Source organism: Geotrypetes seraphini, chromosome 10 (assembly GCF_902459505.1).
Source record: "Geotrypetes seraphini chromosome 10, aGeoSer1.1, whole genome shotgun sequence".
Taxonomy (NCBI): Eukaryota; Metazoa; Chordata; class Amphibia; order Gymnophiona; family Dermophiidae; genus Geotrypetes; species Geotrypetes seraphini.
The window spans coordinates 43,815,844-43,834,140 of record NC_047093.1 but is presented as its reverse complement, the minus strand read 5'-3'; the positions used below and the strand labels follow the sequence as shown (position 1 = coordinate 43,834,140).

Genomic DNA, 18,297 nt, shown 5'->3' with positions numbered 1-18,297 from the left:
AGCTAGGTTTTTAGGATATCCACAATGAATATGCATGAAATAAATTTGCATGCTCTGTCTCCATTGTATGCAAATGTATCTTGTGTATATTCACTATGGATATCTTGAAAACCAAACTGGCTAGGTGTGTCCTGACTCCCGAGGACTGTGTTGAGAACTAGAGAATGACACGGTGACAAAATTCATCACCGTTCCCGTCCCTGCAGATAACCGCGGGAAATAATCCCATGTCATTTTTTAGTGTCTATTTCAAACTCAGTCCTTCTACACCAGCATTCTTCAAAGCAAAGCTTGAGGGTCAGTGGTTGTGGCCATTCATATTCATGTTCTTCCCTCTCTCCTTAAAGAATGACATGATGATGGTTTCCCGAGGGGACGGGAACGGTGATGAATTTTGTCACCGTGTCATTCTCTATTAAGAACCCCTGATATAACCTCCTGATAAAGCCCCAAAATGGCCAATCCAGATCAGAGGTATTGGTCAGATCCTAAAAAGTTGCAAGATTTCCTTGCTATTTACCCCCAGTTAAAAGCTGCGATTTTCTTCAGGTCTATTTTAATGGTTTATGAACTTTTCTTACAAGAATTTTTCCAAACCCCAGGCTGTTTATAACATATGCTCTGGCAACAAATTCCAGAGCTTAACAATGTGCTGAGAGAAGAAATATTTTCTTCCACTTGTTTTAAACATACTGCTTAGTAACTTCATGGCGGCATGTTTCCTAGTCTTTATGCTTTCTGAAAAACTAGACAATTTATTTCCATTTCCACTCAGAATTTATCTCCTATCTTTCTCTTCTCCAATCTTAAAATATTCAAACTGTCTAGTATTTCCTATTTATGAGAATCATTCTATCAATTTAATCATTTTGGTTATTTTCTCTACCTTTTCTAACTCTGCTACTGTATATCAAATTTATTTCAGGTGCAATGGGTCTAGGAGTCCTGACTATAGGTAATATCCCCCTTCTCGCAAGTCGTGTTGCAGAAGGATGAAATTTATATTCTTTAACTCCGCTTCCTTCTCCAGTGGCTGTAATACCCCCTTCAGTTTTTCCTTTTGGAAGTGAGATATGAAAGTGGTGTTCTGATCTGCTCTGATCATTTATTTTATTTTATTTTATTTTATTTTTTGGGGGGGGGGTTTGTCTAGAGGTTTTTCAGTTCTCTAGAGGTTCTCGGTGGCCCTGGGACAGCTCTGCCTGGGAGAGTATGCAGACTTAGGGAAAGAAGTCTGCAGCTAGCAGGGAAACCCTTGGAGTACCTGTCTGGCTAGTCTGCAGTCACACTTGTGGAGCTCAGGGTCTCTTGGCAGCTGGCGTGCAACCTTATTTATTAGGTGCTTGAGCATAGGCTGTTTGACTCCTGTGATAGTCCAATTGGGCTTTAGTGTCGCATGGATTCGTGGGGTCCAACTGGCAGCCTGAAGATTGCAGCACCAAGGACTTGTTTGACTGATTGAAGCAGTGTCTTTTCCACATTACAGCTCCTGTGACAGCTAAAGCAGGCTAGCACTAGAACAGACAGACTGTGAGTACAGGCTGTCGTAGCCTATGGGAAAATTGGGGTGTGTGTGTGTGTTAAAATTCTATGTTTCAAGCATCTCTAGGCTGCATTTAGGGTCCTGTATCTCCAAAAAAACCCTACCCAGAGTCTTTTGATCTTTTATTTGGTTTTCTTGAGTCGTTATTGCAACCATGCTGCTACAGTGGCCATTTTGAATTTCCTGATTTTTATTTAAAAGCCTCCAACTTCCTCAAAACTCTTTCATTTTGCAAGATATTACATGGGATGGACACCTCAGGCTGTGATACCCCTATATCATGCCAGATTTGTGCTGGATGGTCGGCTGAGGAGTATTCATGCGAGACAAGGGCAGGAGCCTTGGGTTTTGCCTCTCCTGGTACCTGAAGGGCTTGGAGATCACAGATGGCTCCTTTGTATGGGAAAAAAATCCCCATTCAGAGCCACGGAGCTCAAGAGGAGTTCACGGGATGTCCTGAAGGGGTCCTCAGGGCCTTCTAGTCAGGGCTTTATCCCTAATTTTGTAAGTCTAATGTGGACGGCCTGCTTAAATTGTCGGGGTTCCCAGGCTCTGGCAGAAGGAGCATTGGTGGCTGTGCAAGAGAGTTTGTAAATGTGCACCCTCCAGTGGAAGTCCCTGGGCAGGGTCCAGAAGCCCAGTCAGATAAGGACTGGGAATACTGAAAGTCTGAATTTGCTGTCCCAGAGTAAATCTTTTGTAGGAGATGCAGAAGCCCGGACAGAGACTGAGAGTCCAGAGGCAGTAGTAGCACTGAACCAGGGGGAGGACCTGACTGTATGCCATCTGTTCAAGTCGATAGCCTTGTTGGAGCTTATTTCTGAGACACTGACAGAATTAAAACTGGATCCTCACAGGTGTCTGCTACACATTGCTCTATTAGGAATGCTTCCCAGGCTCAGACTTCCTTTTTCCCTTGCATCCTGATCTCACTTCCTTAATTATGGAGCACTGGTAGACCCCAAAAGGCTCCCTATGGATTATTAAGACTATGACAAAGCTTTACCCTATGGCTCCTGAATTTCATCAGTTTTGTCCAGCCAAAGGTTGGTTCGCTGGTAGTGCAGGTTACCAAGCATATTTTTGGGGAGTAATGTTAAAGGATGCCCAGGACCACATGGTGGATGCTGACCTTAAGCAGCAATTTGAAGCCTTAGCCTTTAGGAGTTAAAGCACCATTGACGGCCTCTTTCGTGGCACATGCCTGTTGTATGAGAGTCTATCGCATATGACGGTGTCTACCCCAGCTGGTAATGGCAGGGATTGATTATGTAGCAGATGCCCTATATGACATTATCAGAGTCTTGAGCAAGGTGTCTGCTCACTCTGCCTCTACCAGCTTTGGATCAGGCAGTGGGCGGGAGATTCAGCTTTGAAAGCCACTCTTAAGGGGCAGATGCTCTTTGGTAAAGGGCTGTACAATCTTATGGCTAATGTGGTAGACTGTCATTCTAAGACTCTTCTAGACAGCAGAACTTGTGCCCGTCTGGGCATTCCAAGTCTTGCTCTCACACCCTTTTGCCTCTCTCAGTGCATCCAAATTCTCGATCTGACCAGAGATTTGACTACACTCCTATGGGAATCCTGTGGCAACTGGTTCCAAGGGAGTCCCATGATCCCCATTCTGTGCAACTCTCTAGCTCAAATGAATTTAGCTGCATCTTAACTCAAGCTGAAATAGGGAGATCACTTATTAAATTTTACATCAGATAATATGGTTTATCCTAGAATTCAAATTTCAGTTCAGTGTCTTGGAAATATGAAATTTCTCACTACAGTAACTTTGTATATAAGAACATAAGAATAGCCTTACTGGGTCAGACCAATGGTCCATCAAGCTCAGTAGCCCGTTCTCATGGTGTCCAATCCAGGTCACTAATACCTCGCCAAAACCCAAGAAGTAGCAATATTCCTTGCTACCGATCCAGGGCAAGCAGTGGCTTCCCCCATGTCTTTCTCAGTAGCAGACTATAAGAGTATACATCTTTAGTGGTAAACAAAATTATAGTTGTCTAATTTAAAACTTGTTTTATACTAGGAAGTGAGAATAAGCAGAATGAAACCTCTTCTCATGGAAAAGTCTTTGAGGTGTGTAATTGATCAGTGTTCAGTCTATGAATCAGTGATTCCCAACCCTGTCCTGGAGGACCACCAGGCCAGTCGGGTTTTCAGGCTAGCCCTAATGAATATGCATGAGAGAGATTTGCATATAATGGAAGTGAGAGGCATGCAAATTTGCTCATGCATATTCATTAAGGCTAGCCTGAAAACCCGATTGGCCTGGTGGTCCTCCAGGACAGGGTTGGAACCACTGCTCTAAACCCACTGTAATTAACACAGTGTAGAATGCCAATATGGTAGACTTCTCGAACTGTGTGTTGGGACCCCAGATGGAGGAGTAGTTTAATGGTTAGTGTAGTGGCCTAAGAACCCGGGGAACCAGGTTTGATTCCCTTTCCCTCTGCAGCAACTTCTGGGCAAGTCACTTTACTCTCCAGGATCCCAGATACAAAATAAGTACCTGGATATAATATGTAAACTGCTTTGATTGCAACCCATCCTCCTTTCCCATTTGGGGTCTCAATGAAGATGGACACTCCATAGGTACATCATTTTGCACTTCTGTGGCGCATGCACTTTTATTTGGCTGCCATCATGAGGTCAAGCCAAAAAAATATTGATAAGCATTGCAATATGATCATGTATTTATTTGTTGTCTTCTTTATTTTAACCTCTCTAAGCATCTGTTCTAGGTTACCTTGTTCTGAGGAATAGGTGAGCCACATCTTCAGTGATGAACACACCCAGTGTTTCATAAATATGAAGCCATTTTGCATAATCTTAGTTCCTCCTTAAGGTGGTATCTAATTTCATCTTAAGCATTCAGGTGTTCTGCCAACGTTTTTCTCCACCCTCATGCCTGCTATGATAAACATTCACTTAATAAATTGTATCTAGAAAAATTTCACCTGGAACATGCAAAAGCTATTAACCTCAGAACAGGGTTAGCCTGGCAGACTGCAGTGACAGAACTAATTACCAAATGGGTTTGTCTAGCAGGCTACAAGTACAGTAATATTTTGAAGTCCTAGCAGAAATACAGCTGCTCACATGCTATCAAGTTAGCGATAAGTGGGATCCTGTCTAGAAGTTAGATATTCTAAAACAATCTAAACTGTTTTATTGTGGCTGTTCCCTAAATCTTGTGATCAGATATAGGGAGGGAGAAGTGCTGAATATGAACTAAATACTTATGAACTATACTTTGAATACTTATCCAAAAAAGTAGAATATGAAAATATTTTGGAAAAGGATTGATGATGTACAAGTCATACTTTATAATTGGCAAGAATAACTGGGCAGACTGGATGGAGCCAATTGGTCTGTTTCTGCTGTCATAGTGACATAGGAACTGATGTTGGTGAAAGACAATATGGACTACTAGTCTTTAAGCCCGTTACATTAATGGGTGCTAGAATAGATTTGTCTGTCTGTCTGTCTGTCTTTCTTTCTTTCTCTCTCTCTCTCCTTGGCCACTTTCTGTCTGTCTTTCTTTCTGTCTCTCTCTCTCTCTCTCCTTGGCCGCTGTGTGTCTGTCTTTTTGTCTCTGTCTCTCCTCGGCTGTTCACCACCACCCCTTGCCTGCTCCCCCTGTCCAGCAGTAGCGCTTTCTTTATGCCTCTCTCTCCTTGGCCCCTATGTCTGTCTGTTTTTCTTTTTCTGTCTCTCTCCTTGGCTGCTGTCCATCATTTTTTTCTTTCTTTCTCTCTCTCTTTCCTTGGCTGTTGTCTGTCTGTCTTTCTTTCTTTATCCCAGGACAAGCAGGCAGCATATTCTTAACACATGGGTGACGTCACCGACGGAGCCCTCGGTACGGACCTTTTTAACTAGAAGTTTCTAGTTGGCCGCACCGCGCGTGCGCGAGTGCCTTCCCGCCCGACGGAGGAGTGCGTGGTCCCCAGTTTCTTCGTTTCCGCGGAGCGAAGAAGACGCGTGTGTTTTTTCAACGGCCGTTGAAACCACTTTTTTGCCTTCCCGCTCGCGCTTTTTTCCTTAATTTTTCTTATTTTGCCTTCGGGTATCTTTTTCTTTTGCTTTGTAAAAAAAAAAAAAAAAAACTTGCTTTTTTTCGACTTTTTTCGATTTGCCCCGGCGGGGCCTGTTGCCATTATACAGGCCTCGGGGTTCGATTTTGCGGAGGCCATTTTCCCCTTCATGCCCCCGCAGGTCGGTTTTAAAAAGTGCCAGCGGTGTGCACGCCCGATCTCCATCACTGACCCACACAATTGGTGTTTACAGTGTCTGGGTCCGGAGCATCGGGCGGACTCCTGCACCCGCTGTGCCACTCTTCAAAAGAGAACTCTTAAAAACCGAAGAATTCAACAAACTCTTCTCTTCGGCTCCGGGTCGGTGATGGACTCCTCGACATCGACAGCGGTACCACAGAAATCGGCACCGTCTACTTCGACACCGCCCGACCCCACATCGGCGTCTCTGGCGCCAGGTAAGCCGGCTAAGAAGCCTTCCTCTTCCCTCGAGCGCCCTCCAACTACGGTGGCGACGCCGACCTTACCGGCATCGCACCGATCCCGCAAGCGCTCCGCCCCGATCTCGGTGAGTGCCTCGTCATCGGCCTCCTCATCGCCGGGGCGTGGAGCGGCATCTAAGGAACCGAAGAAAAAGAAAGCGGTTCCGATGCCACCCCTCGATGACCGTATCTCGGCCATCTTAAAAGTTCAGCTCCAGGAACAGTTACAGCAACAACTCGAGCACCTGTTGCCCACTATCCTGGCACCGCTCCTTCCGGTACCAGACCGGCCCGAGCCCCGTACCGAACCACCGGTATCCACTCCTTCGGTACCTATCAACACCTCCATGCCGGTTCTTTCGGCTGAGCAGCTTCACACCCATCCAGTGGTTCACTCCCATACCACATCGGATCCTCCTCGGCACCAGGCAGTGCGTCATTCTTCCCGGGACCGGGATCGACGCCGGTCTTCCTCTCCTGGTACCGTCTCGGTGCGCTCTGGGAAATCTTTATCTAAGACCCGCCATACCGCACCTTCCACCCCGGTGTCTCGACATGCACCAGAAGTCCGAGACCCTGACTTATGGGAGGAATCCCCTCTCGGTACCGAGGAGGATCCCTCCTCATCTGATGAGGACCCGTCGGCACCCGATGCCACCTCCAAACCGGAGCAGTCCTCATTTTCGAAATTCCTCAGGGAGATGTCTGCAGCCTTGTCCCTTCCTCTGGAATCAGACTCTAAAAAATCTCAAGCCTTCCTGGAGGCTTTAGATTTTGAACAACCTCCTAAGGAGTTCCTCAAGCTCCCCGTACATGACATCCTACGGGAGACTTTTTACAAAAATTGGGAGAACCCCCTTACGGTACCGGGGGCCCCCCGTAAACTGGATAATCTCTATCGAGTAATACCTATTCCAGGATTCGACAAGTCTCAATTGCCCCATGAGTCCCTTCTTGTCGAATCCACCTTGAAAAAGACTCAGGGCTCCAGTGTCTATGCCTCTACCCCTCCTGGCAGAGAGGGTAAGACCATGGACAAGTTTGGCAAGAGGCTCTACCAGAATGCCATGCTGGCCAACAGGGCAAATAATTATTCATTCCATTTTTCATTTTACATGAAACATTTGGTTCAGCAGCTGTCCGCCCTTCAGAAATACCTTCCAGAGCGCAAGGTTCCACAGTTCCAACAGCACATCTCTGGCCTTCTTCAATTGCGCAAATTTATGGTCCGCTCGATATACGACTCATTCGAGCTCACCTCTCGTGCCTCTGCCATGGCTGTAGCCATGCGCCGCCTGGCCTGGCTGAGAGTCTCCGACCTGGACATCAACCACCAGGATCGTCTAGCCAACGCCCCCTGTCTCGGGGATGAACTTTTTGGAGAGTCACTGGATTCCACCACCCAGAAACTCTCCGCCCATGAAACCAGGTGGGACACCCTGATAAAACCTAAGAAGAAGGCTCTGCCTGCCCGTCCTTATCGACCTCAGTCGTCTTACCAACGCAGGTTCTCAGCCAGGCCGCTCAATCCGCCTCCTCAACAACCTCGGCGGCCCCGTCAACAACAGCATCATACCCAGGCTCGTTCTCAGGCCACTCAACCCTCCAAGCCTCTCCAGCCTGCTAAGCAATCCCAGCCCTTTTGACTCTTCTCTCCAGGGCATAGCCAGTCATCCACCTTCGCTACCTCTTCCACAACCAATCGGAGGTCGTCTCACCATATTCTCCAGCCGTTGGGAGGTCATCACATCGGACCAGTGGGTCCTCAACATCATCCGCCACGGCTATTCTCTCAACTTCCAGACTCTTCCATCAGACAACCCTCCCGTAGAGTCTGCTTCACACTCATCTCAAACCCCCCTCCTCCTGAGGGAGGTTCAATCCCTCCTCCTTCTCAATGCCATCGAAGAAGTACCTCCAGATCAAAGGGGTCAGGGATTCTACTCCCGCTACTTCCTGGTACCCAAAAAGACGGGAGACCTCCGTCCCATTCTCGATCTCAGGGACCTCAACAAGTGTCTGGTCAAGGAGAAGTTCAGAATGCTCTCCCTTGCCACGCTCTACCCTCTTCTTGCTCAACACGACTGGCTATGTTCCCTGGACCTCAAAGAGGCCTACACTCACATCTCCATCAATCAGACTTCTCGCCGCTACCTGCGGTTCCAGGTGCTGCACCACCACTTTCAGTACAAGGTGCTACCATTCGGCCTCGCTTCCTCACCCAGGGTCTTCACCAAGTGCCTTATAGTAGTGGCGGCCTTTCTCAGGTCTCACAACCTCCAGGTATTCCCCTATTTGGACGATTGGTTGGTGAAAGCACCTACGTCTCAACTTGTACTACAGGCTACTCATCACACCATCTCTCTCCTCCACCTCCTGGGGTTCGAGATCAATTACCCCAAGTCGCATCTGATTCCCACCCAGCGACTTCAGTTCATTGGAGCAATTCTGGACACCACACTAATGAGGGCTTTTCTCCCCTCCGATCGTCAGCAAACCCTGCTCCACCTCTGTCGTCAGGTGCTTCTGCATCCCTCCATTCCTGCCCGTCAGATGATGGTCCTCCTGGGTCACATGGCCTCGACGGTGCATGTCCTTCCTCTGGCACGTCTCCACCTTCGCACACCTCAGTGGACCCTCGCCAACCAATGGTCACAGACTACGGATCTTCTTTCTCATCCCATCTCTGTGACATCATCTCTTCAGCAATCTCTCCAATGGTGGTTGAACTCCTCAAATCTTTCCAGGGGTCTTCTTTTTCATCTACCCCCTCACTCTATGATCATCACCACGGATGCATCCCCCTATGCGTGGGGAGCTCACCTGGGAGATCTACGCACCCAGGGACTTTGGACCCCACAGGAGCGTCGTCATCACATAAATTTCCTGGAACTCAGAGCCATGTTCTACGCCCTCAAGGCTTTCCAACATCTTCTCTGCCCTCAGGTTCTCCTCCTGTGCACAGACAATCAGGTCGCCATGTACTACATCAACAAGCAAGGCGGCACCGGATCTCGCCCCCTTTGTTTGGAGGCTCTACGCATCTGGACCTGGGCCACGGACCGCAATCTCTTCCTCAAAGCGGTCTATATCCAGGGCGAACAGAACTCCCTGGCCGACAATCTCAGCCGCATCCTTCAACCTCACGAGTGGACGTTGGATCCTCCGACTCTACTCTCCATCTTTGCTCGATGGGGCACTCCGCAGGTGGACCTCTTTGCAGCACCTCACAATCATCAGCTGCCCCTCTTCTGCTCCAGACTCTTCTCTCCTCACCGTCTGGCCCCGGATGCATTCCTACTCGATTGGAGGGATCGATTCCTGTATGCCTTCCCTCCACTTCCTCTGATGTTGCGGACCCTGTCCAAGCTCCGCAAGGACAACGCCACCATGATTCTCATCGCACCTCGGTGGCCTCGTCAACACTGGTTCTCCCTCCTGCTCCAACTCAGCTCCAGGGAGCCCATTCCTCTTCCTGTGTTTCCTACTCTACTTACACAGCAGCATCAGTCTCTACTGCATCCCAATCTGTCTTCACTCCACCTGACAGCTTGGTTTCTCTCGGGCTGACCTCTCCGGAGAATCTATCTCACCCGGTCCGCCTCATTTTGGACGCCTCCAGGAAACCGGCCACTCTCCAATGTTACCATCAGAAGTGGACCAGATTCTCCTCGTGGTGTCTCCGGCATCATCAGGAACCCACCTCTCTAGCGGTGGAACTTGTATTGGATTATCTGCTCTCGCTGTCCAATGCTGGCCTCAAGTCTACCTCCATCAGAGTCCACCTCAGTGCCATCACTGCGTTTTATGAGCCTATTCTCGGAAAACCCCTCACGGCTCATCCTCTGGTTTCCAGATTTATGAGAGGTCTCTTCAATATCAAACCGCCTCTCAAGCCTCCTCCTGTCGTCTGGGACCTGAATGTGGTTCTCTCAGCACTCATGAAACCTCCGTTTGAGCCTCTTGCCACAACTTCGCTCAGGCTTCTTACCTGGAAGGTGCTTTTCCTAATTGCCATCACCTCTGCCAGGAGGGTTAGCGAACTGCATGCACTGGTTGCTGACCCACCGTTCACTGTTTTTCACCATGACAAGGTTGTTCTGCGTACCCACCCTAAATTCCTTCCCAAGGTGGTCTCGGCTTTTCACCTCAACCAGTCCATTGTGTTGCCCGTCTTCTTCCCTAAACCTCACTCGCATCCTGGGGAACATGCGTTGCACACGCTGGATTGTAAGCGTGCCCTTGCTTACTACCTTGATCGTACCAGAGCTCACCGAACATCCCCTCAGCTATTTTTGTCTTTCGATCCCAACCGTTTGGGTCGTCCTGTCTCCAAACGGACACTTTCAAATTGGCTTGCTGCCTGTATTGCATTCTGCTATGCTCGGGCCGGTCTCTCACTGGAAGGAGCTGTCACGGCCCACAGAGTCCGAGCTATGGCTGCTTCTGTAGCTTTCCTCCGTTCCACGCCCATCGAGGAAATTTGCAAGGCAGCCACTTGGTCCTCAGTTCACACATTCACTACTCACTACTGTCTGGATGCGTTCTCCAGACGGGATGGACACTTCGGCCAATCTGTGTTACAAAATTTATTTTCATAATGGCCAACCATCCCCCCTCCCTCTTTGTTAGCTTGGAGGTCACCCATGTGTTAAGAATATGCTGCCTGCTTGTCCTGGGATAAAGCACAGTTACTTACCGTAACAGGTGTTATCCAGGGACAGCAGGCAGATATTCTTACGTCCCACCCACCTCCCCGGGTTGGCTTCTTAGCTGGCTTATCCTAACTGGGGACCACGCACTCCTCCGTCGGGCGGGAAGGCACTCGCGCACGCGCGGTGCGGCCAACTAGAAACTTCTAGTTAAAAAGGTCCGTACCGAGGGCTCCGTCGGTGACGTCACCCATGTGTTAAGAATATCTGCCTGCTGTCCCTGGATAACACCTGTTACGGTAAGTAACTGTGCTTTCTGTCTCTCTCTCTCCTTGGCTTCTGTCTGTCTTTCTTTCTTTCTTTCTTTCTGTCTCTCTCTCTCCTTGGCTTCTGTCTGTCTTTCTTTCTTTCTTTCTTTCTTTCTGTCTCTCTCTCTCCTTGGCTTCTTTCTTTCTTTCTTTCTTTCTTTCTGTCTCCTTGGCAGCTGTCTGTCTTTCTTTCTGTCTCTCTCTCTCTCCTTGGCCACTGTCTGTCTGTCTGTCTCTCTCTCCTTGGCTGCTGTCTTTCTTTCTTTCTGTCTCTCTCTCCTTGGCCGCTGTCTGTCTTTCTTTCTGTCTCTCTCTCTCTCCTTGGCCACTGTCTGTCTGTCTGTCTCTCTCTCCTTGGCTGCTGTCTTTCTTTCTTTCTGTCTCTCTCTCCTTGGCTGCTGTCTGTCTGTCTTTCTTTCTGTCTCTCTCTCTCTCTCTCTCTCTCTCTCTCTCTCTCTCTCCTTGGCTGCTGTCTGTCTGTCTTTCTTTCTGTCTCTCTCTCTCTCTCTCTCTCCTTGGCTGCTGTCTGTCTGTCTTTCTTTCTGTCTCTCTCTCTCTCTCTCTTTCTCTCTCTCCTTGGCTGCTGTCTGTCTGTCTTTCTTTCTGTCTCTCTCTCTCTCTTTCTCTCTCTCCTTGGCTGCTGTCTGTCTGTCTTTCTTTCTGTCTCTCTCTCTCTCTCTCTCTCTCCTTGGCTGCTGTCTTGTCTGTCTGTCTCTCCCTGGTCCCCTTCTGTCTCCCCCCCGAGCAAACCAAGATTGCTGCCTGCCCCCAGCACACCCCTCTCCCCAAAGCAGCCCCCTTTCCCTCTCCCCTTCCACTTCCCTGTGCAGCAGTAGCAGCCGGCCGTCTCGCAGCACTCACACCCTGTCTGCCTCGTCCAGGCTGAAGGACACCCTTCTGCCGTTGCTCTCGGCAGTGAACCCTCCTGCTGTTGCTCTCGCCGCCACCTATCACCGCTGCTGCTCAAGCTGCTGCATGCGCTGCAAATCGAATACCGCCAAGGAGGCAGGGATCACACCGTTGTACATAAGCACATAAGCAATGCCTCTGCTGGGTCAGACTAGAGGTCCATCACGCCCAGCAGTCCGCTCACGCGGCAGCCCATCAGGTCTAGGACCTGTATAGTAATCCTCTATCTATATCCCTCTATCCCTTTTCCTTCAGGAAATCATCTAATCCTTTCTTGAACCCCAATACCGTACTCTGACCTATCACACCCTCCGGAAGCGCATTCCAGGTGTCCACCACCCTTTGGGTGAAGAACTTCCTAGCATTGGTTCTGAATCTGTCCCCTCTTCATTTTTCTGAATGCCCTCTCATTCTTGTAGTTGTCGAAAGTATGAAGAATCTGTCTTTCTCCCTTCATGCCCTTCATGATCTTGTAAGTCTCTATCATGTCCTCTCTAAGCCTCCACTTCTCCAGGGAAAAGAGCCCCAGTCTCTCCAATATTTCAGCATATGAAAGGTTTTCTGTACCCTCTTGAGTATCGCCATATCCTTATTAAGGTACGGCAACCAATATTGGACACAGTACTCCAGATGTGGGTGCACCATTGCCTGATACAAGGGCAAGATGACTTCCTTCGTTCTGGTTGTAATACCCTTCTTGATAATGCCTAGCATTCTGTTCGCCTTCTTAGAAGCTGCTGCGCACTGTGTAGACGGCTTCATTGTTTTGTCCACCAGTACCCCTAAGTCCTTCTCTTATCAATCAGCAACCTCTATAACTCGCTTCTTAATCACTACCCTTGCCAATCAGTACTGCAGTATACCCCTTCCCCTCCCCCTCCGTATAGTTCTCTCTTAGTGACCTGCCTCCATAGCTTAATTTCCCCAATACATCTCCCTAGCGTACTCTCTTCTCGCCACACTTCCTTAGCACAGAGAAGCCAAACAGAGCAAATTGTGTTTTTCACACATGACCCTGCTTTTTAACCCCCTACAAACTTATCCAAATGAAGTCCCATAATGAGTCTGTGCACATGTTCCTACAACCCCCACAGACTAACATTTAGCTATCTACCTTCCTCCCCCCATATTGCTGATATATTCTTCATACCAAATATCCAAAAGAAAGTAATACTATAAAAAGTTTTTTAAAACATAAGAACATAAGAGTTGCCTCCGCCGGGTCAGACCAGAGGTCCATCGCGCCCAGCAGCCCGCACCCGCGGTGGCCCATCAGGTCCATGACCTGTTAAATGTCCCTGTCTTTCCTGTACCTATCTCTATGTCTATCTGTCCCTGCCTTCCCTATACTTATCTCTATGTCTATCTGTACCCCTCAATCCCCTTGTCCTGTAGGTATTTAACCAAACCTTCTTTGAACCCCTGTAGCGTGCCCTGCCCTACCACAGCCTCCGGGAGTGCGTTCCATGTGTCCACCACCCTCTGAGTAAAGAAGAACTTCCTAGCATTTGTTCTAAACCTGTCCCCTTTCAATTTATCTGAGTGCCCTTTGTATTTGTGGCTCCCCTCAGTCTGAATAATCTGTCCCTGTCTACCTTCTCTATGCCTTTCAAGATTTTGAAGGTTTCTATCATGTCTCCTCTAAGTCTCTGCTTTTCCAGGGAGAAAAGCCCCAGCTTATCTAACCTATCAGTGTATGAAAGGTTTTCCATACCTTTTACCAATTTAGTTGCTCTTCTCTGGACTCCCTCAAGTATTGCCATGTCTTTCTTGAGGTACGGTGACCAGTACCCAGTACTCCAGATGGGGGCGCACTATTGCACGATACAGTGGCATGATGACTTCCTTCGTCCTGGTCGTGATACCCTTTTTGATGATACCCAACATTCTGTTTGCTTTCTTTGAGGCTGCCGCACATTGTGCCGATGCCTTCAGTGTTGTATCCACCAACACACCCAGGTCTTTTTCAAGGTTACTTACCCCTAGCAATGATCCCCCCCATTTTGTAGCTGAACATCGAGTTCTTTTTCCCTACATGCATGACCTTGCATTTCTCTACTCATTTGCCACTTTTTTGCCCATTTTTCCAGTTTCGTTAGGTTCCTTTGGAGTTCCTCACAGTCTTCCGTGGTTCTAACCCTGCTGCAGAGTTTGGTGTCATCTGCAAATTTTATAACCTCACAATTTGTCCCCGTCTCCAGGTCGTTTATAAATATATTGAACAGGAGCGGTCCCAATACCGACCCTTGCGGAACTCCGCTCGTAACCCTTAGCCAGTCGGAGTATTGGCCCTTTACTCCAACCCGGGGAACCGGGCAACTATAGGCCTGTGAGTCTTACGTCGGTCCCCGGCAAGATGGTTGAAGCACTGATCAAGGATAGCATAGTCCGGCACTTGGACGCACACGACTTGATGAAACCCAGTCAACATGGATTCAGGAAAGGGAAATCATGTTTGACGAATTTACTCCAATTTTTTGAGACCGTAAACGAGCAAATTGATAGTGGGAAGCCTGTGGACATAATATACTTGGACTTCCAGAAAGCGTTCGACAAAGTTCCACACGAAAGACTTCTCAGGAAACTACAAAGCCATGGCATAGAGGGAGATATACAAAGATGGATAGGCAAATGGCTGGAAAACCGAAAGCAGAGAGTGGGCATAAATGAGAAGTTCTCCGACTGGGAGAAAGTGACTAGTGGTGTACCCCAGGGCTCGGTACTTGGGCCGATCCTTTTTAATATTTATATCAATGACCTGGAGGAAGGAACATCCAGTGAGATCATCAAGTTTGCAGACGATACAAAACTATGCCGGGCAATCAGATCGCAGGAGGATAGAGAGAAACTCCAGAGTGACTTGTGTCGGTTAGAAACATGGGCGGAGAAATGGCAGATGAAGTTCAATGTGGAGAAATGCAAGGTAATGCATTTAGGCAATAAAAATAAGGAATACGAGTATACAATGTCAGGTGCAACTCTGGGGAAGAGTGAACAAGAAAGGGACCTGGGTGTACTGATAGATAGGACCCTGAAGCCGTCGGCACAATGCGCGGCAGCGGCAAAGAAGGCAAATAGAATGTTGGGCATGATAAAGAAAGGAATCTCGAGTAGATCGGAGAAAGTTATAATGCCGCTTTATAGGGCAATGGTCAGACCACACTTGGAATACTGTGTCCAACATTGGTCTCCCTACCTAAAGAAGGATATAAAACTGCTGGAGAGGGTGCAGAGACGAGCAACAAAACTGGTGAAGGGTATGGAGAGACTGGAATATGAGGATAGACTTATAACACTAGGATTGTTCTCCCTTGAGAAAAGGAGAATGCGTGGGGATATGATCGAGACCTTCAAAATACTGAAAGGAATCGACAAAATAGAGCAGAGAAGATTATTTACACTGTCCAATTTGACACGGACTAGAGGACATGGAATGAAGCTAAGGGGGGACAGGTTCAGGACTAATGTCAGGAAGTTCTGCTTCACTCAGAGAGTGGTTGACACCTGGAATGCCCTCCCAGAGGAGATTATTGCGGAATCGACCGTCCTAGGCTTCAAGAGCAAACTAGATGCATATCTCCTTAAGAGAGGCATATAAAGATATGGTGGACTATAAATTACGCCAGGTGTACACCTGGCGGGGCCTCCGCGTGTGCGGATCGCCGGACTTGATGGACCGAAGGTCTGATCCGGAGAAGGCAGTTCTTATGTTCTTATGTTCTCTGTTTCCTGCAGCATAGATCTCACTGGACTTTTATCAAGTATTTTAAGAGTGGTCTATCAAACAATAATAACCTATGCTGATCTTGCATTAATAATTCTGGAACACTTAAGCATTTGATCTTTGATTATAATGTACATTCATTCTGGGTTGAAATTTGGTCAAAAATTCATGTTTTCAATCTCAATGAGCCTTTATTTTTTAAACATTTAATTTTAAGTCTTTATATCTAACATCTTACCTGTCAAAGCAAGAAGCATCTTTATTTGATTTTATGATATCTGTTGCTCTGAGACTAATTATTCAACATTGGAAGGACAATTCAAATTTATCTGTTCATGTACGGTGGAATACTTTTCAAAAGTTATGTCTAAACTGTAGAAGGAATCTTAAATGGAAAAAACTAAATTACTTCCTTTCTAATTCCCCTTTTGTAATATATTATTTTTAGCTACCTCTTTCTGCTCAATGTGCTATGGCTGAATATTGCTCATGTTGCAGATTTGTTATAGTTACTGTTTATCTGTTTGTTTTTCCTGTGCTTTTTACCTTTGTTGGGTGCATGCTCTGTTCTGAATTTTATATTTTTCATTTGCTATATTATTGCCATAATAAAAATGATAACTAAAAAAACACCTTTCAGTAAATATCATAGATATTTTCATATCATTTTTAAGATTTTCTTTAATCAATGGAGAGAAGTATCTTTTGTGTTCCAGGATAATCCTGTATGAGGCAAAAAGCTAGCTCCAAATATTCAGAGACTTTCTCTGTTTAGAAGGTAACAGAAGTAAAACAGAAGAAACTTATCTCCATTAAAGAACCTCCTAATTGATACAGAAATATCTGTGATATTTATTGGATGTGCTTTTTGATAAATACTGTAAAATTCTTAGCATATTTTTTGTTTTTATCATGTTGCCTGCATACTTTGGGTACCATACATATTTGAATATAAACCCATCTGAATATAACCCGAGGTAACCTTTGTCCCACCAAAAAGGGGGGAAAAAAGGTTGGCTCAAATATAAACCAAAGTCATGTCAGTCTCACGAGGTTACTTTGGGAGTGAGTGGTCTTGTAGTTAAAGCTGCTGCTTCAGTACCCTGAGGTTGTTCAACCCTGAGCCGTTCAACCCCAGCTTATACCCCTTATACACCTCCCAGAGAACTCCATTCCTCAGATGAATCACTCTTAGTATTACCCTTCTCCTCCACTGCCAATTCCAGACTTCGCTCCTTTCATCTAGCTGCCCCCTATGCCTGGAATAAATTACCCGAGTTTGTCCATCAAGCCCTTTCCCTTCCCTTGTTTAAAAGCAGACTGAAAAGTGCTTACTAAGAAAATCTGTGCATTAATAGTGTACAATGATCTAAAAGGAATGTTAACAAAATGCAATGTGCAAAAATATTAAATATTTGACTTCCTGACAAATATACCAAAGGTGACTTTTGCATTGGGTACTGTATCAGCAAATTGCAACGTTTAAAATCCAACCAGGATGATAAATTTATTGCCGAGGGAATAGAAAAAGAAGCACGTTTGATATAGCTTTCAATCCTTAATCCTAGTCCTCTGCCCTTCAACCCAGCCAGCTGATTAATCATTCCCCTTAACTGTATACATGATATCCTGTTTGTCTGCCTTGCCTGTTTAGATTATAAGCTCTTTCGAGCAGGGATTATTTTCTTATTCTTTGTGACTGTGCGTGCATCTGATAGCACTATAGAAATAATAATAATAGTAATAGTAGCTTGCTCCTTGTGACAATGGGCAAGTCACTTAGTCCCTCCATTGCCCCAGATAACACAGTCAGGTTGTGAGACTGCAGAGAGTGAGAGAGGGAAAATACTTGAGTACCTAATTACTGTTCAATGTATTGTAACCGCTTTGGGTGAATCTCTTCATGAAAAGGCGGTAAATAAACCTAGCAACCACTGTGGGAACTCACGTCAGCCATTTTGAGTACTGAGACTGCACAGGGCAGGAGCACAGGAGGATCGCTCTTACCCTGGCTCTCCACTGGAATAGCAGGGCTTAAGGTAGGCTTTGGGAGAGGGCTGCGATGGGTCTGAGAAGAGGAAGATTCAAATTTAAACTGAGACCCCCATTTTTGGGCCATATTTTTGGCCCCAAAATCTAGGTTTTGTGTTTGAGTACAGTATATCTCTAATGGATTGCTATTCTTTTGTTTCTATAAACAACTTTTGGAGCAGCATCTGACTGTATGTATCCTTTCACTATGATGGCAGACAGCACTGTCATCTAAGATTACTAACTGGCTCTAATTTTTTGTGACATACTGATCTTGTTCATTGTTATGATATTGCAGACTTGGGAATTTAATTCTGATTTATTATATAAAACAGAACTTGAAGTCAAAGCTGTAATGGTGCAACACCTGACACTTGATAAGCCTTTCCTTAGAAAACCTAAAACAACAAATCCCCAAAACCTGAAAAACTGTACCAAAATACAATTTACAACACACCAGGGCATATTACAAAGTAAATGTTAAATTTCTTTGCTAAAGAATGAAAAAAGCCTTGAGAAGGTGGCAACTGAAAAAAAAAGTATGTTGGAAAAATGACCTCATTGTTTAGCAACTTGTATGCCCTGCTCGAAATCATTTCCTT

At 46.5% G+C, this 18,297-nt stretch overlaps 1 protein-coding gene across 2 annotated transcripts in view; it reads left to right on the top strand.

The window, feature by feature from the left end:
* Positions 1–18,297, top strand: part of TBCD (tubulin folding cofactor D) — a 487,835-nt gene that overhangs the window by 150,112 nt on the left and 319,426 nt on the right. The gene's annotated exons all lie outside the window — the stretch shown is intronic.